Here is an 11,672-nt window from a genome sequence, read left to right as displayed (position 1 = left end):
AAGTTTCGTTTTTATTTTATAATTTGAATGCTATTATTGTATAATATTAAATTGAGTGTTGATGGAAAAATCTAACGGCGTAACAACAATCATCGACAAATGAAAAGGGATAGCTCCGGCTATCGATCCATGAAAAGGGATAGCTTTGGCTATCAATTATGAAAAGGGATGGTGACGACCATCAACAATGAAAAGGAATGGTGACGACCATCGAACTATGAAAAGGGATGGCTTCAGCTATCGATCTATGAAAGGGGATAGCTTTGGCTATCAAATTATGAAAAGAGATGGTGACGACCATCAAATTATGAAAAGGGATAACTTCGGCTGTCGAACTATGAAAAGGGAAAACTTCGGTTATCGAATTATTGAAAGGGATGTGTCAACCATCGTATTATTACCTCGTGTGAACTTCGGTAAGAGCTTTCAATGTAAATTACACTAGTTTGATGAAAGGTAGATAATGTGTACCTTGTAAAAATTAAGAGTATGAATGTACATATATAAGTTTTTGAATTAGTTATTCTCATGTTGGATTGGGTTTACATGCTTTGTGGTTGTATATTTTATTGGCAAGGTTAGACTGTTAGTGTTACGAACTTACTAAGCATGACATGCTTACTTTGTGTTATTTTTCTGTGTTTTGTAGTTGTTGGCTCGTTTGGGTTGGAAAGTCGTCGGAGATCTATCACACTATCTATCGGCTCTTTCGGTACTTACGGATGTTTAATTTTGGTTATAATGACATGTATAGGTATTTTGGCTAATGTTGGCCATGTGTTTTGGTTTTTGGAATAGTTATTTGGTTTGGCTTGTAATTTAGCATTTTGATGATGATATGAGCTTAATTTATGACATGTTAATATTAGCCTTATTATGTTGATGTTTGGCTTAATATGTTTGAATTGAGATAGATGAATATGCACATTGTATAAGTCTTGTAACTTGTTGTGGTTTGGAATCTTGTTATGAAAGGTGTATATGTCTATTGGTGTTAGTGAATGAATGGCGTATTTTATACCATTTGATAGGCTATGGTAAGTTAATTAAATGGCTTGAATTGATGCAAGTTTAGTTGAAGGTTAGTTAGTCATTTTGGCTAAATTGAATACATGGTTAAACATGTTTATTTATTGTCATTTGAGGTGCCTAAGGGCCTATTGTGTGACAACCCTAATTTGACCCCAGTCAGAAAGTGGTTTCGGGACCACAAAACCGAGTCATAAAATAATTAAATGTTATATTCTATGCTTATTATATGTGAAAGTGTATGTGTGAAAGTATCGTGTCTTAACTTTGTCATTTGAATGTGGAAATAGCTAAAAAGGACTTGTGTGTTAAAACTTAAAAATATGATAGGAAGAATTTAGAGGGCCGAATAATGCATGGTATATAACAAGGAGGACTTGCATGTCAAATGGACCACTATTAGATTAGTGGACAACAATGATGAAAGTTGACAGGAAAAATATGTATTTTGTATTGTAAAACAATAACCTAATGAATATTATATGATTCCATGTTAGTAATATAATATTTAATGATATTATAAGAGGAATTATATAATTTAATAAAAGAAAATAGGTGAGAAAAACAAAGTTTTCATCCATTCTTCTTTCATTTTGCCGAAATTTAAAGAACAAGCAAAACAAAAGGGTTCTTGGATATTCGGCCTTGATGTTCCTAATTGGAGGTATGTTTGATTTTATTTCTTGATAATTTATGTGAAATTGAGTTAATTGCTAAGCTCCTTTCATAGCCCATGACTTAATTTTTGTTATTGATTTGAAATGATGCATTTGGCTATGGGTTGTATGGATGTCTTTGAAGGTGTTATATGTTTTGGAAATGGTTTGTTAATGTTGTCACTTATAGTGATAATTCGGTCATGATTTAGCTTATATTGAAAATATGTAATTATAAGCATAATAATAAACATGCAAAATGGTTGTATTTTTAGTTGATATTTGTGTTCAAAATGGTTCAATTTGTTTTAGCCACATGTGCATAAATTGTAATAATAGAATAGATAATATGTACTTGAGTATTCGGTTATGGTTTTAGGTTCGAGTTGACGGATATGCAAAAATTAGCTTTTGGTATGTATTGATTTCGTATAAGAGTTCGAAAATGGCTTAATTTTCATGTTTAAATTCGGTTATATCCGATCATGGTTGGAGTTATTTTGATATGCATATTATAAGGTATGTATGGTTTGTGTATTGGTTGCATTTTTGAGATGTTAGTTGTCTTTTGATCATAACCCATGAATTTATTTTCCTAATTGTTGAACATTGAATGTTCGGTCATGAGGTTGATATGAAGAAATGCTTTAGTTCTTTGTTGAATGTGTTAGAAAATAAAAGTTGGTGTTTGATTATTGAGGTTTAAATTTAGATGTTAGGTGATTTTGTGTTTATGGTATGAAAATGAAATAAATTGTTAAATGGGAAGTTAATTGCGAAATGAAGATATGTAAGGATTCATATAGACATATGGAGCATTCGGTTATGGTACATTGAAATAAAGAATTGATGTATTTTAATTATTAAATATTTTGGACTATTTAGCAAATGTTGAATACCATGAGGAGCGAATAAGTAAACTTATTAATTATGCATTAAGAATTGATTTGTTTATAAATTAAATTGAATGAGTTGAAATTGAAATTTTAATTAGATCAAGAAACGAGGATGTAACACCCCGTACCCGAGACCGTTGCCGGAGTCGGACACGAGGGGTTCACAGACTAAATTCGCTTACTATCGCAGTCCATTTTAAAATTTTCCAGGCAGTTGGCTAACTGCAACACTGTCACCTTAAAAATCATATCTTGAGTTTCACAACTCGAAAATCAGTTTCGTAATTTTTCCCTGAAACTAGACTCATATGCCCATCTACATATTTTTTTCTAGAATTTTTGGTCAGGCCAATTAGTACAGTTTATTAGTCAAAGTCTCCCATGTTACAGGGATCGACTACACTGACCTTTGCGCATTACGACTTGGATATCTCCCTGCACAGAGCTTCAATACTGATGCCGTTTGTTTCTATAGAAACTAGACTCAGAGAGGAATCTATACATATATGGAATGACTCCTAATTATCTCTGGTTAATTTATAATGAATTTCCGAATTCGGAACAGAGAATCCAGAAACCGTTCTGGCCCTGTCTCACGAGAACCTGAATATCTCTTAACATACTGTCCATATGATCGTTTCGTTACTTTCCTATGAAAATAGATTCATCAAGGTTCGTTTACATAATTTATTCATTATTTAATTCCAATCCTACTATTTTTAGTGATTTTCCAAATCTACATCACTGCTGCTGCCAGCATCTGCCTTTAAGGTAGACTTTACCTATTTCATAGTTTCCATGATTCAACTAGCCCTTTTAGCATAAATAGCACAAATTATGATAGTGATTAACCATTCCATACCAAATGATTATAACATTATGCTCAAACATATATAAGCCATTTTCGCATGGCTATATACATTAACCAAAATATTCTTCCGCCACTAGTCTATTTTATACATGCCATAAGATAATCCGAAACATAGCAGTACCAAACAGTGGATAGTGATAGTGTGACTAGTTGCTGACGATCCCCGAGCCTGTAGCTTCGCAATGAGATCTATAAAACAGAGGAAACAGAGTAAACGGAGTAAGCATTACAATGCTTAGTAAGTTTTAAGCAGTGTCAACAGATAACAATCAAATTATAACATAGTTGTTCGTATTTTTATTTCACTCTTCCTTCGGGCATACCATCCCTTTACCGAATATGCACATCTCATCATATACAATATGCAGATAAACTTTCACATAAAAGTGAGCTCATGTGACATAGATATATCGTATGATTTCACATCGCCTCTCACACTGATCCGATGCCACATAATCATAGGAATAGTCTCATAGATTGCTCTCATATGCATCACATAACTACTTTATGATTTAGTGCAAATCAAGCTCACATATAAACTTGGAGGACATACCTGTTTAACCTTTCGCATTGAATATATTTATAAGCAATTCTTATTACGAAGTCTTACCCGGACATAATCTCCACATGTAACACCCCGAACCCGAGTCCGACACCGGAGTCGAACACGAGGTGTTAACAAACTTTGAAAAATTTCCAGACACTGCCCAATCTGTGTACTAATCGCTTTAAAAATCATATCTTGAGCTTCACAACTCGAAAATCAGTTTCGTGATTTTTCCCTGAAACTAGACTCATATGCCCATCTACATATTTTTTTCTAGAATTTTTGATCAGGCCAATTAGTACAGTTTATTATTTAAAGTCTCCCATGTTACACGAATCGACTACCCTGACCTTTGCGCATTACGACTTGGATATCTCCTTGTACAGGGCTCCAATACTGATGCCGTTTATTTCTATAGAAACTAGACTCAGAGAGGAATCTATACATATATGGTATGACTCCTAATTATCTCTGGTTAATTTATAATCAATTTCCAAAGTCGGAACAAGGAATCCAGAACCCGTTCTGGCCCTGTCTCACGAGAACCTGAATATCTCTTAACATACTGTCCATATGATTGTTTCGTTACTTTCCTATGAAAGTAGATTCTTCAAGGTTTGTTTACATAATTTATTCACTATTTAATTCCATTCCTACTATTTTAGTGATTTTCCAAATCTACGTCACTGATACTGTCAGCCTCTACCTTTAAGGTAGGCTTTACCTATTTCATGGTTCAACTAGCCCTTTTTGCATACATAGCACAATTTATGAAAGTGATTAACCATCCCCGTGGCCAATCCTTGTCAATCATATCCACACCAAATGATTATAACATTATACTCAAACACATATAAGCCATTTTCGCATGGCTATCCAAAACTTACACATCACATAAAGTACTCAAAAAACAACAATGGGTCGTCCTATACATGCCATATCAAAATTCAACCAAAAGAGTACCCAAAAGAGCCTTTGATAGTGTGGGCAACTTCGACTTCAAGATCCCGAGTCCGATAGCTGGAGAACCAAAAATCTATAAAACAGAGGAGCAATGGAACGAAGTAAGCAATTTATGCTTAGTAAGTTTTGAGCAAGAAATTCCAGCATAACGAAAGCATAGCACACATTTAGCTAAACGGAATATTTCATAATACACAATTTTTCCGATATCAAACTTACTTCACAACGTTAACCCTTATGTACATACACAAAAGACCAACTTAGCCGAAGGCCGGTAGCTCGTTCATCAACTGAGCGAATATTTATTTGTAAGGGCTCGATTAAATTCAACACATACGTAACATATCCCAATATTGGGATGTTTTTCGAGTATTAGCTGAAATTTTACAGCAAGCTCATTCATTACCAAAATCACGTACCTTCGGAATTTAACCGGATATAGCTCCTCGTTCAAGTGCCTTCGGGACATAGCCCGGTTATAGTAACTCATACAATGCCTTCGGGACTTAACCCGGATTTTAAAACTCGCATGAATGCCTTCGGGGCTTAACCCGGAATTAGTATCTCGCACAAAGGCCTTCGGGACTTAACCCGGAATTAATAACTCGCACAAATGCCTTCGGATCTTAGTCCGGATATAGTCACTTAGCACAAAGCCTTCGGGACTTAGCCCGGACAGCATTCAATTAATCATGCACATCTAACAATAATTCATGGCACATTCGTATTTCTTTTTCATTAGCAAAACTCAAACACAAGGCACATACCATCCTTGCACATTCGGCTCAATAGCCACACATAGAGCATGATTTAATTTGCTTAAAACATGATTTAATCACATCGTAATTTAAGCTCTCTTACTCAAGAACTTACCTCGGGTGTTGTCGAACGATTCCGCTAACTATTCGACCACTTTTTCCTTCCCTTTATCGGATTTATTTCCCCTTTGCTCTTGAGCTTAATTAAACAAATAAATTGATTTCATCATTTAGGCATCAAAAAAAAGATGAACACGAAGCACTTAGCCCATATTTATACATTAGACATTAAAGTCACATACATGTGAAATCATGCATCAACACAACATATTAGCTAATTTTTCCCCCTTGGCCGAATATGCATGTCTATTTTTGGGGTCGATTTCAACACTTAATACACACATATACACACTAGTAAAGCATCCTCTCCCTTCCCATCGATTTAACACATGCATTGCTCATTAACATGTAAAAGTTACATTCGGCCTTAGCACACAACTTGCTAGCCGATTCTTCTCCATTTAGCAACCAATGCACATATGTGCTCACACAAAAATGCTAAAAAGGAGGTTCAAGAATCATCAAGTCATCATCACATGCATCATTAACAAACTTCATATTTAGCATGCAATGGCATTAACACAACCTCCACCTAGGCCGAATTTTAACTCATCCTCTTGCCTCATCACCACCACATCAAACATCACCCAAGAATGATGCATCCATGGTCAAATGTCATTTCCATCACATAGCAAGATTTAGACCATGGGCTAGGTAGAACTCAAGCTAACAACTAAAACATGCATGCATCTCATGGAACATCATCAAACATACCTTAGCCTAGCTACATGCATGGCCGAACCTCTTCACCTTTCTTCTTCCTTCCTCCTTAAAATTATTGGCCAAGGATGAACCAAAGGATGAGAAATTTTTTTCTTTGTTTTTCTTTCTAGTTTCGGCAAGTATGAAGATGAGAAAAGGATGAACAAAAATTCTCTCCTTTCTTTTCTTTAGCTCACGGCAATGGGGGGGAACAAACAACTACACACACATTTTTTTTTTGTATTCACCATACTCCTTTTCATTATTTTATGCCCATGCCCCTTATTTTATTTGTTTTATCCCAACATTTTATGACACAAATTAACATATTTTATTTGTGCCATACTTATGCCATAATTTCCATAAAAAAAAATTGCACAATTGCTCATCATGCCCATCATGGCCGGCCACCTTGTTTTAAGGTGGGAAATTTGACATGCAAATCCACCTATTTCATACTATAAGTTATTTGGCCACTACAAATTAGCCTATAGCATTTGCAAAAATTTTCACATGAGTCACATTTCAAAATTTCACTCACAATTGGCAAAATCAAAGCATGAAATTTTCACACATGCACTTTCACATGAAATAAACATAGGATATAACATCTAATTATTATTGTGACTCGGTTTAGCGGTCCCGAAACCACTTCCCGACTAGGGTCAATTTTGGGCTGTCACAACTCTCCCCCACTTAAGAAATTTTCGTCCCCGAAAATCTTACCGGTAAATAGGTTTGGGTATCGTTCTTTCATCGAGCTCTCGGTCTCCCAAGTAGCTTCCTCGATCCCGTGTTTGAGCCATAACACCTTTACTAGCGGAACTCTTTTGTTTCGCAACTCCTTCACTTCACGAGCTAGGATACGCATCGGTTCTTCTTCATAGCTCATGTCGACTTGAATTTCAACCTCTGATGGGCTAATTATGTGCGATGGATCAGATCGATAGCGTCGAAGCATCGAAACATGAAAGACGTCATGAATCTTTTCAAGCTCAGGGGGTAAAATCAATCTATACGCAACCGGACCAACTCGTTCGGAGATTTCGTACGGCCCAATGAATCTTGGGCTCAACTTGCCCTTACGGCCGAACCTGAGTATCTTTTTCCAAGGTGAAACCTTAAGGAACACTTTGTCTCCCACCTGATACTCGATGTCTTTTCGTTTCAAATCTGCGTACGACTTCTGACGATCCGTGGCTACCTTCAGACTTTCACGGATTACCTTTACTTTCAGTTCAGCATCTTTAATCAAATCAACTCCGAAAATTTTACTTTCACCAAGCTCGGTCCAAAACAATGGTGTACGGCATTTACGACCGTACAAAGCCTCGTAAGGTGCCATCTTAATACTTGATTGAAAACTATTGTTGTAAGCGAATTCAATCAAAGGTAAATACCGTTCCCATGAACTACTGAACTCGAGGATGCAACATCTCAACATATCCTCAAGTATCTGAATTATCCGCTCGGATTGACCATCAGTTTGGGGGTGAAAAGCAGTGCTAAAATGCAGCTTGGTACCCAGAGCTTCTTGCAATTTCTTCCAAAATCGTGAGGTGAATCTCGGATCTCTATCCGACACGATAGAAACAGGTACCCCGTGTAATCTCACAATTTGATAAACGTACAATTCAGCTAGTTTATCCAATGAAAAATCCGTACGTACGGGGATGAAATGAGCCGACTTAGTCAGTCTATCAACAACAACCCATATCGCATCCTTCTTACTTGCTGACAAGGGCAGTCCGGACACAAAGTCCATTGTGACTCGATCCCATTTCCACTCGGGTATCATGATTGGCTGGAGTAATCCTGAAGGCACTTGATGTTCCGCTTTCACTTGTTGACATATTAAACATCTCGAAACAAAGTCGGAGATGTCCCGTTTCATACCATGCCACCAAAATTGACGTTTCAAATCGTTGTACATTTTCGTACTCCCCGGGTGAATTGACATTCGGCTACAATGGGCTTCGTTCAGAATCATCGAAATGAGTTCCGAATTCCTTGGAACACACAAACGATTTCTGAACCTCAAACAATCATCATCATCAATTTGAAACTCTGATTCCTCGTTCGGAACACACTTAGCCCGTTTTGCAACCAATTCATCATCGACTTTCTGAGCTTCACGAATTTGATGAGTCAATAATGGTTTAGCTTTTAATTCAGCTACTAACACATTGTCTGGTAGAACAGACAAATGCACGTTCATCGCTCGTAAAGCAAACAATGACTTCCGGCTTAAGGCGTCCGCAACCACGTTAGCCTTTCCCGGGTGGTAATCAATGACAAGCTCGTAATCTTTCAACAACTCAAGCCAACGTCTTTGTCGCAGATTCAAGTCTCGTTGAGTCATCAAATATTTGAGACTTTTGTGATCCGAAAATACATGGCACTTCTCACCAAACAGATAATGTCGCCATATTTTTAAAGCAAACACGATGGCAGCTAGTTCGAGATCATGGGTCGGATAATTCCTCTCGTGTGGCTTCAATTGTCTCGACGCATAGGCCACGACTCGACCTTCTTGCATCAATACGCAACCCAACCCAAGTAGGGATGCGTCACTATAAATGACAAACTCTTTACCTGATTCGGGTTGCACCAAAATTGGAGCTTCAGTCAAATGAGTTTTCAGTTGGTCGAAACTTTTCTGACATTTCTCCGTCCACTCTAACTTAACATCCTTTTGAAGTAGCTTCGTCATTGGTGTGGCTATCATCGAGAAACCATTCACAAATCGTCGGTAATAACCGGCGAGCCCCAAAAAGCTCCGAACTTCAGTAATATTTCTCGGAGGTTTCCAGTCAAGTATGGTTGAAATTTTGTTCGGGTCAACTCGAATACCCGACGCGGATACCACATGACCCAAGAAGCTAACCTCTCTTAACCAGAACTCACACTTACTGAACTTAGCATATAACTGCTTATCCCGCAAAATTTGCAGCACAGATGCTCAGCATGTTCGGTCTCATCTCTTGAATAGACCAAAATGTCATCAATGAACACAACTACGAACCGATCCAAATACGGTCTGAAGATCCGATTCATCAAATCCATAAATACCGCAGGGGCATTAGTGAGCCCAAACGGCATCACTAAGAATTCGTAGTGACCATATCTCGTTCTGAAGGCAGTTTTGGGAATATCTGAATCTCGAATTCGCAACTGATAATAGCCCGATCTCAAATCTATTTTTGAGAACACTGAGGCTCCCTTCAGTTGGTCGAACAAATCATCGATGCGCGGCAACGGATATTTGTTCTTTATCGTCACTTTATTCAGCTAACGATAGTCAATGCACAACCTCATGGTTCCGTCCTTCTTTTTCACGAACAATACTGGTGCACCCCAAGGTGAGAAACTTGGTCGAGCGAAACCTCTATCCGTCAGTTCTTGCAACTGAGCTTTCAACTCCTTTAACTCGGTTGGTGCCATACGATACAGAGCTATCGAAATCGGCGTAGTCCCAGGTACAAGCTCAATACCAAACTCTACCTCCCGAACAGGTGGTAAACCCGGTAATTCTTCCGGAAAAACATCCGGGTATTCACAAGCCACCGGCACAGATTCGGGTTTCTTTTCTAATTCTTTGTCATCAAGTACATACGCAAGGTATGCTTTGCACCCTTTTCTTACATATTTCTGTGCCAACATTGCTGATATTACAGCTGGCATCCCCTCCAAGTCCGCAGACTCAATTCGGATTACTTCGTTATTTGCGCACCTCAAATCAATAGTCTTGCTCTTGCAATTCACAACCGCATCATGCGCGGTCAACCAATCCAACCCAAGGATAACATCAAATTCATCAAACGGCAAAAGCATCAAGTCCGCCGGAAAACAGGAACCTCGAATTTCCAGGGGACATTTCTTACACACTTTGTCGACAAGCACGTAACGACCCAAGGGATTTGACACCCGAATTACGAACTCAGTAGACTCAATAGGTAAAGTCTTACTGGATGCTAAGGTTTCACATATGTAAGAATGAGTAGAACCGGGGTCAATCAAAGCAATTACATTAGTATCAAAGAGAGTGAATGTACCGGTAATAACATCAGGCGAAGAAGCATCCTCGCGGGCACGTATAGCATAAGCTCTAGCAGGCGCACGAGCTTCGGATCTGGTTATATCATCTCTAGATCCTCTCTGACCACCACCAGTATTGTTCGCATTTCCAGATGGTCTACCCCGAGCAGTGGTAGCACCCGGTCTCCCACTCTGATTTACATTCTGTTCCGACAACCTCGGGCAATCTTTAATGAAGTGGTCAACTGATCCGCATTTGTAATAGGAGCGGTCAGTGAATCTACAACTCCCCGAATGCCATTTACCGCAATATCGACATTTCGTTCTATCTCGACGTTCATTGCCAACACTGGCGACCGAAGTGCCTTGTGTACCCACAGGGGGTCGATCATGTGACAGCCCAAAATTGACCCTAGTCGGGAAGTGGTTTCGGGACCACAAAACCGAGTCATAAAAATAATTGATTTCCATATTCTATGCTTATTATGTGTGTACATGAGTATGTGGAAGTTTCATTCTCCAATTTTGCCAATTGCATGAGAAATTATTAAATAGGGATTGATATGAGACATGGTGAAAATATGATAGGCTAATTTAAAATGGTCTATTAATGCATGTTGTGAAAATGATGGGTTTGCATGTCAAATTACCCAAAATTTGAGCTAGTGGTTGGCCATGCTATGGGTGGAAACATGTTGGGAACATGTTGGCCTAGTGAGGTATGTAGGAAAAAAATAAAATAAGGGGCATGGGCATAAAATAATGAAAAAGGAGTATGATGAATACAAAAAAAAATGTGTGTAGTTGTTTCCCCCCCCCCCATTGCCGTGAGCAAAAGAAAAGAAAGGAGAAAATTTTTGTTCATCCTTTCTCATCATCATTTAGCCGAAACTAGAAAGAAAAACAAAGAAAAAAAAATGCTCATCCTTTGGTTCATCCTTGGCCAAAAATTTTAAGGAGGAAGGAAGAAGAAAGGTTGAAGAGGTTCGGCCATGCATGTAGCTAGGCTAAGGTATGTTTGATGATGTTCCATGAGATGCATGCATGTTTTAGTTGTTAGCTTGAGTTCTACCTAGCCCATGGTCTAAATCT

Source organism: Gossypium hirsutum, chromosome A13 (assembly GCF_007990345.1).
Source record: "Gossypium hirsutum isolate 1008001.06 chromosome A13, Gossypium_hirsutum_v2.1, whole genome shotgun sequence".
NCBI lineage: Eukaryota > Viridiplantae > Streptophyta > Magnoliopsida > Malvales > Malvaceae > Gossypium > Gossypium hirsutum.
The sequence above is the reverse complement of the archived record's forward strand: the minus strand, read 5'-3'. Positions refer to the sequence as shown.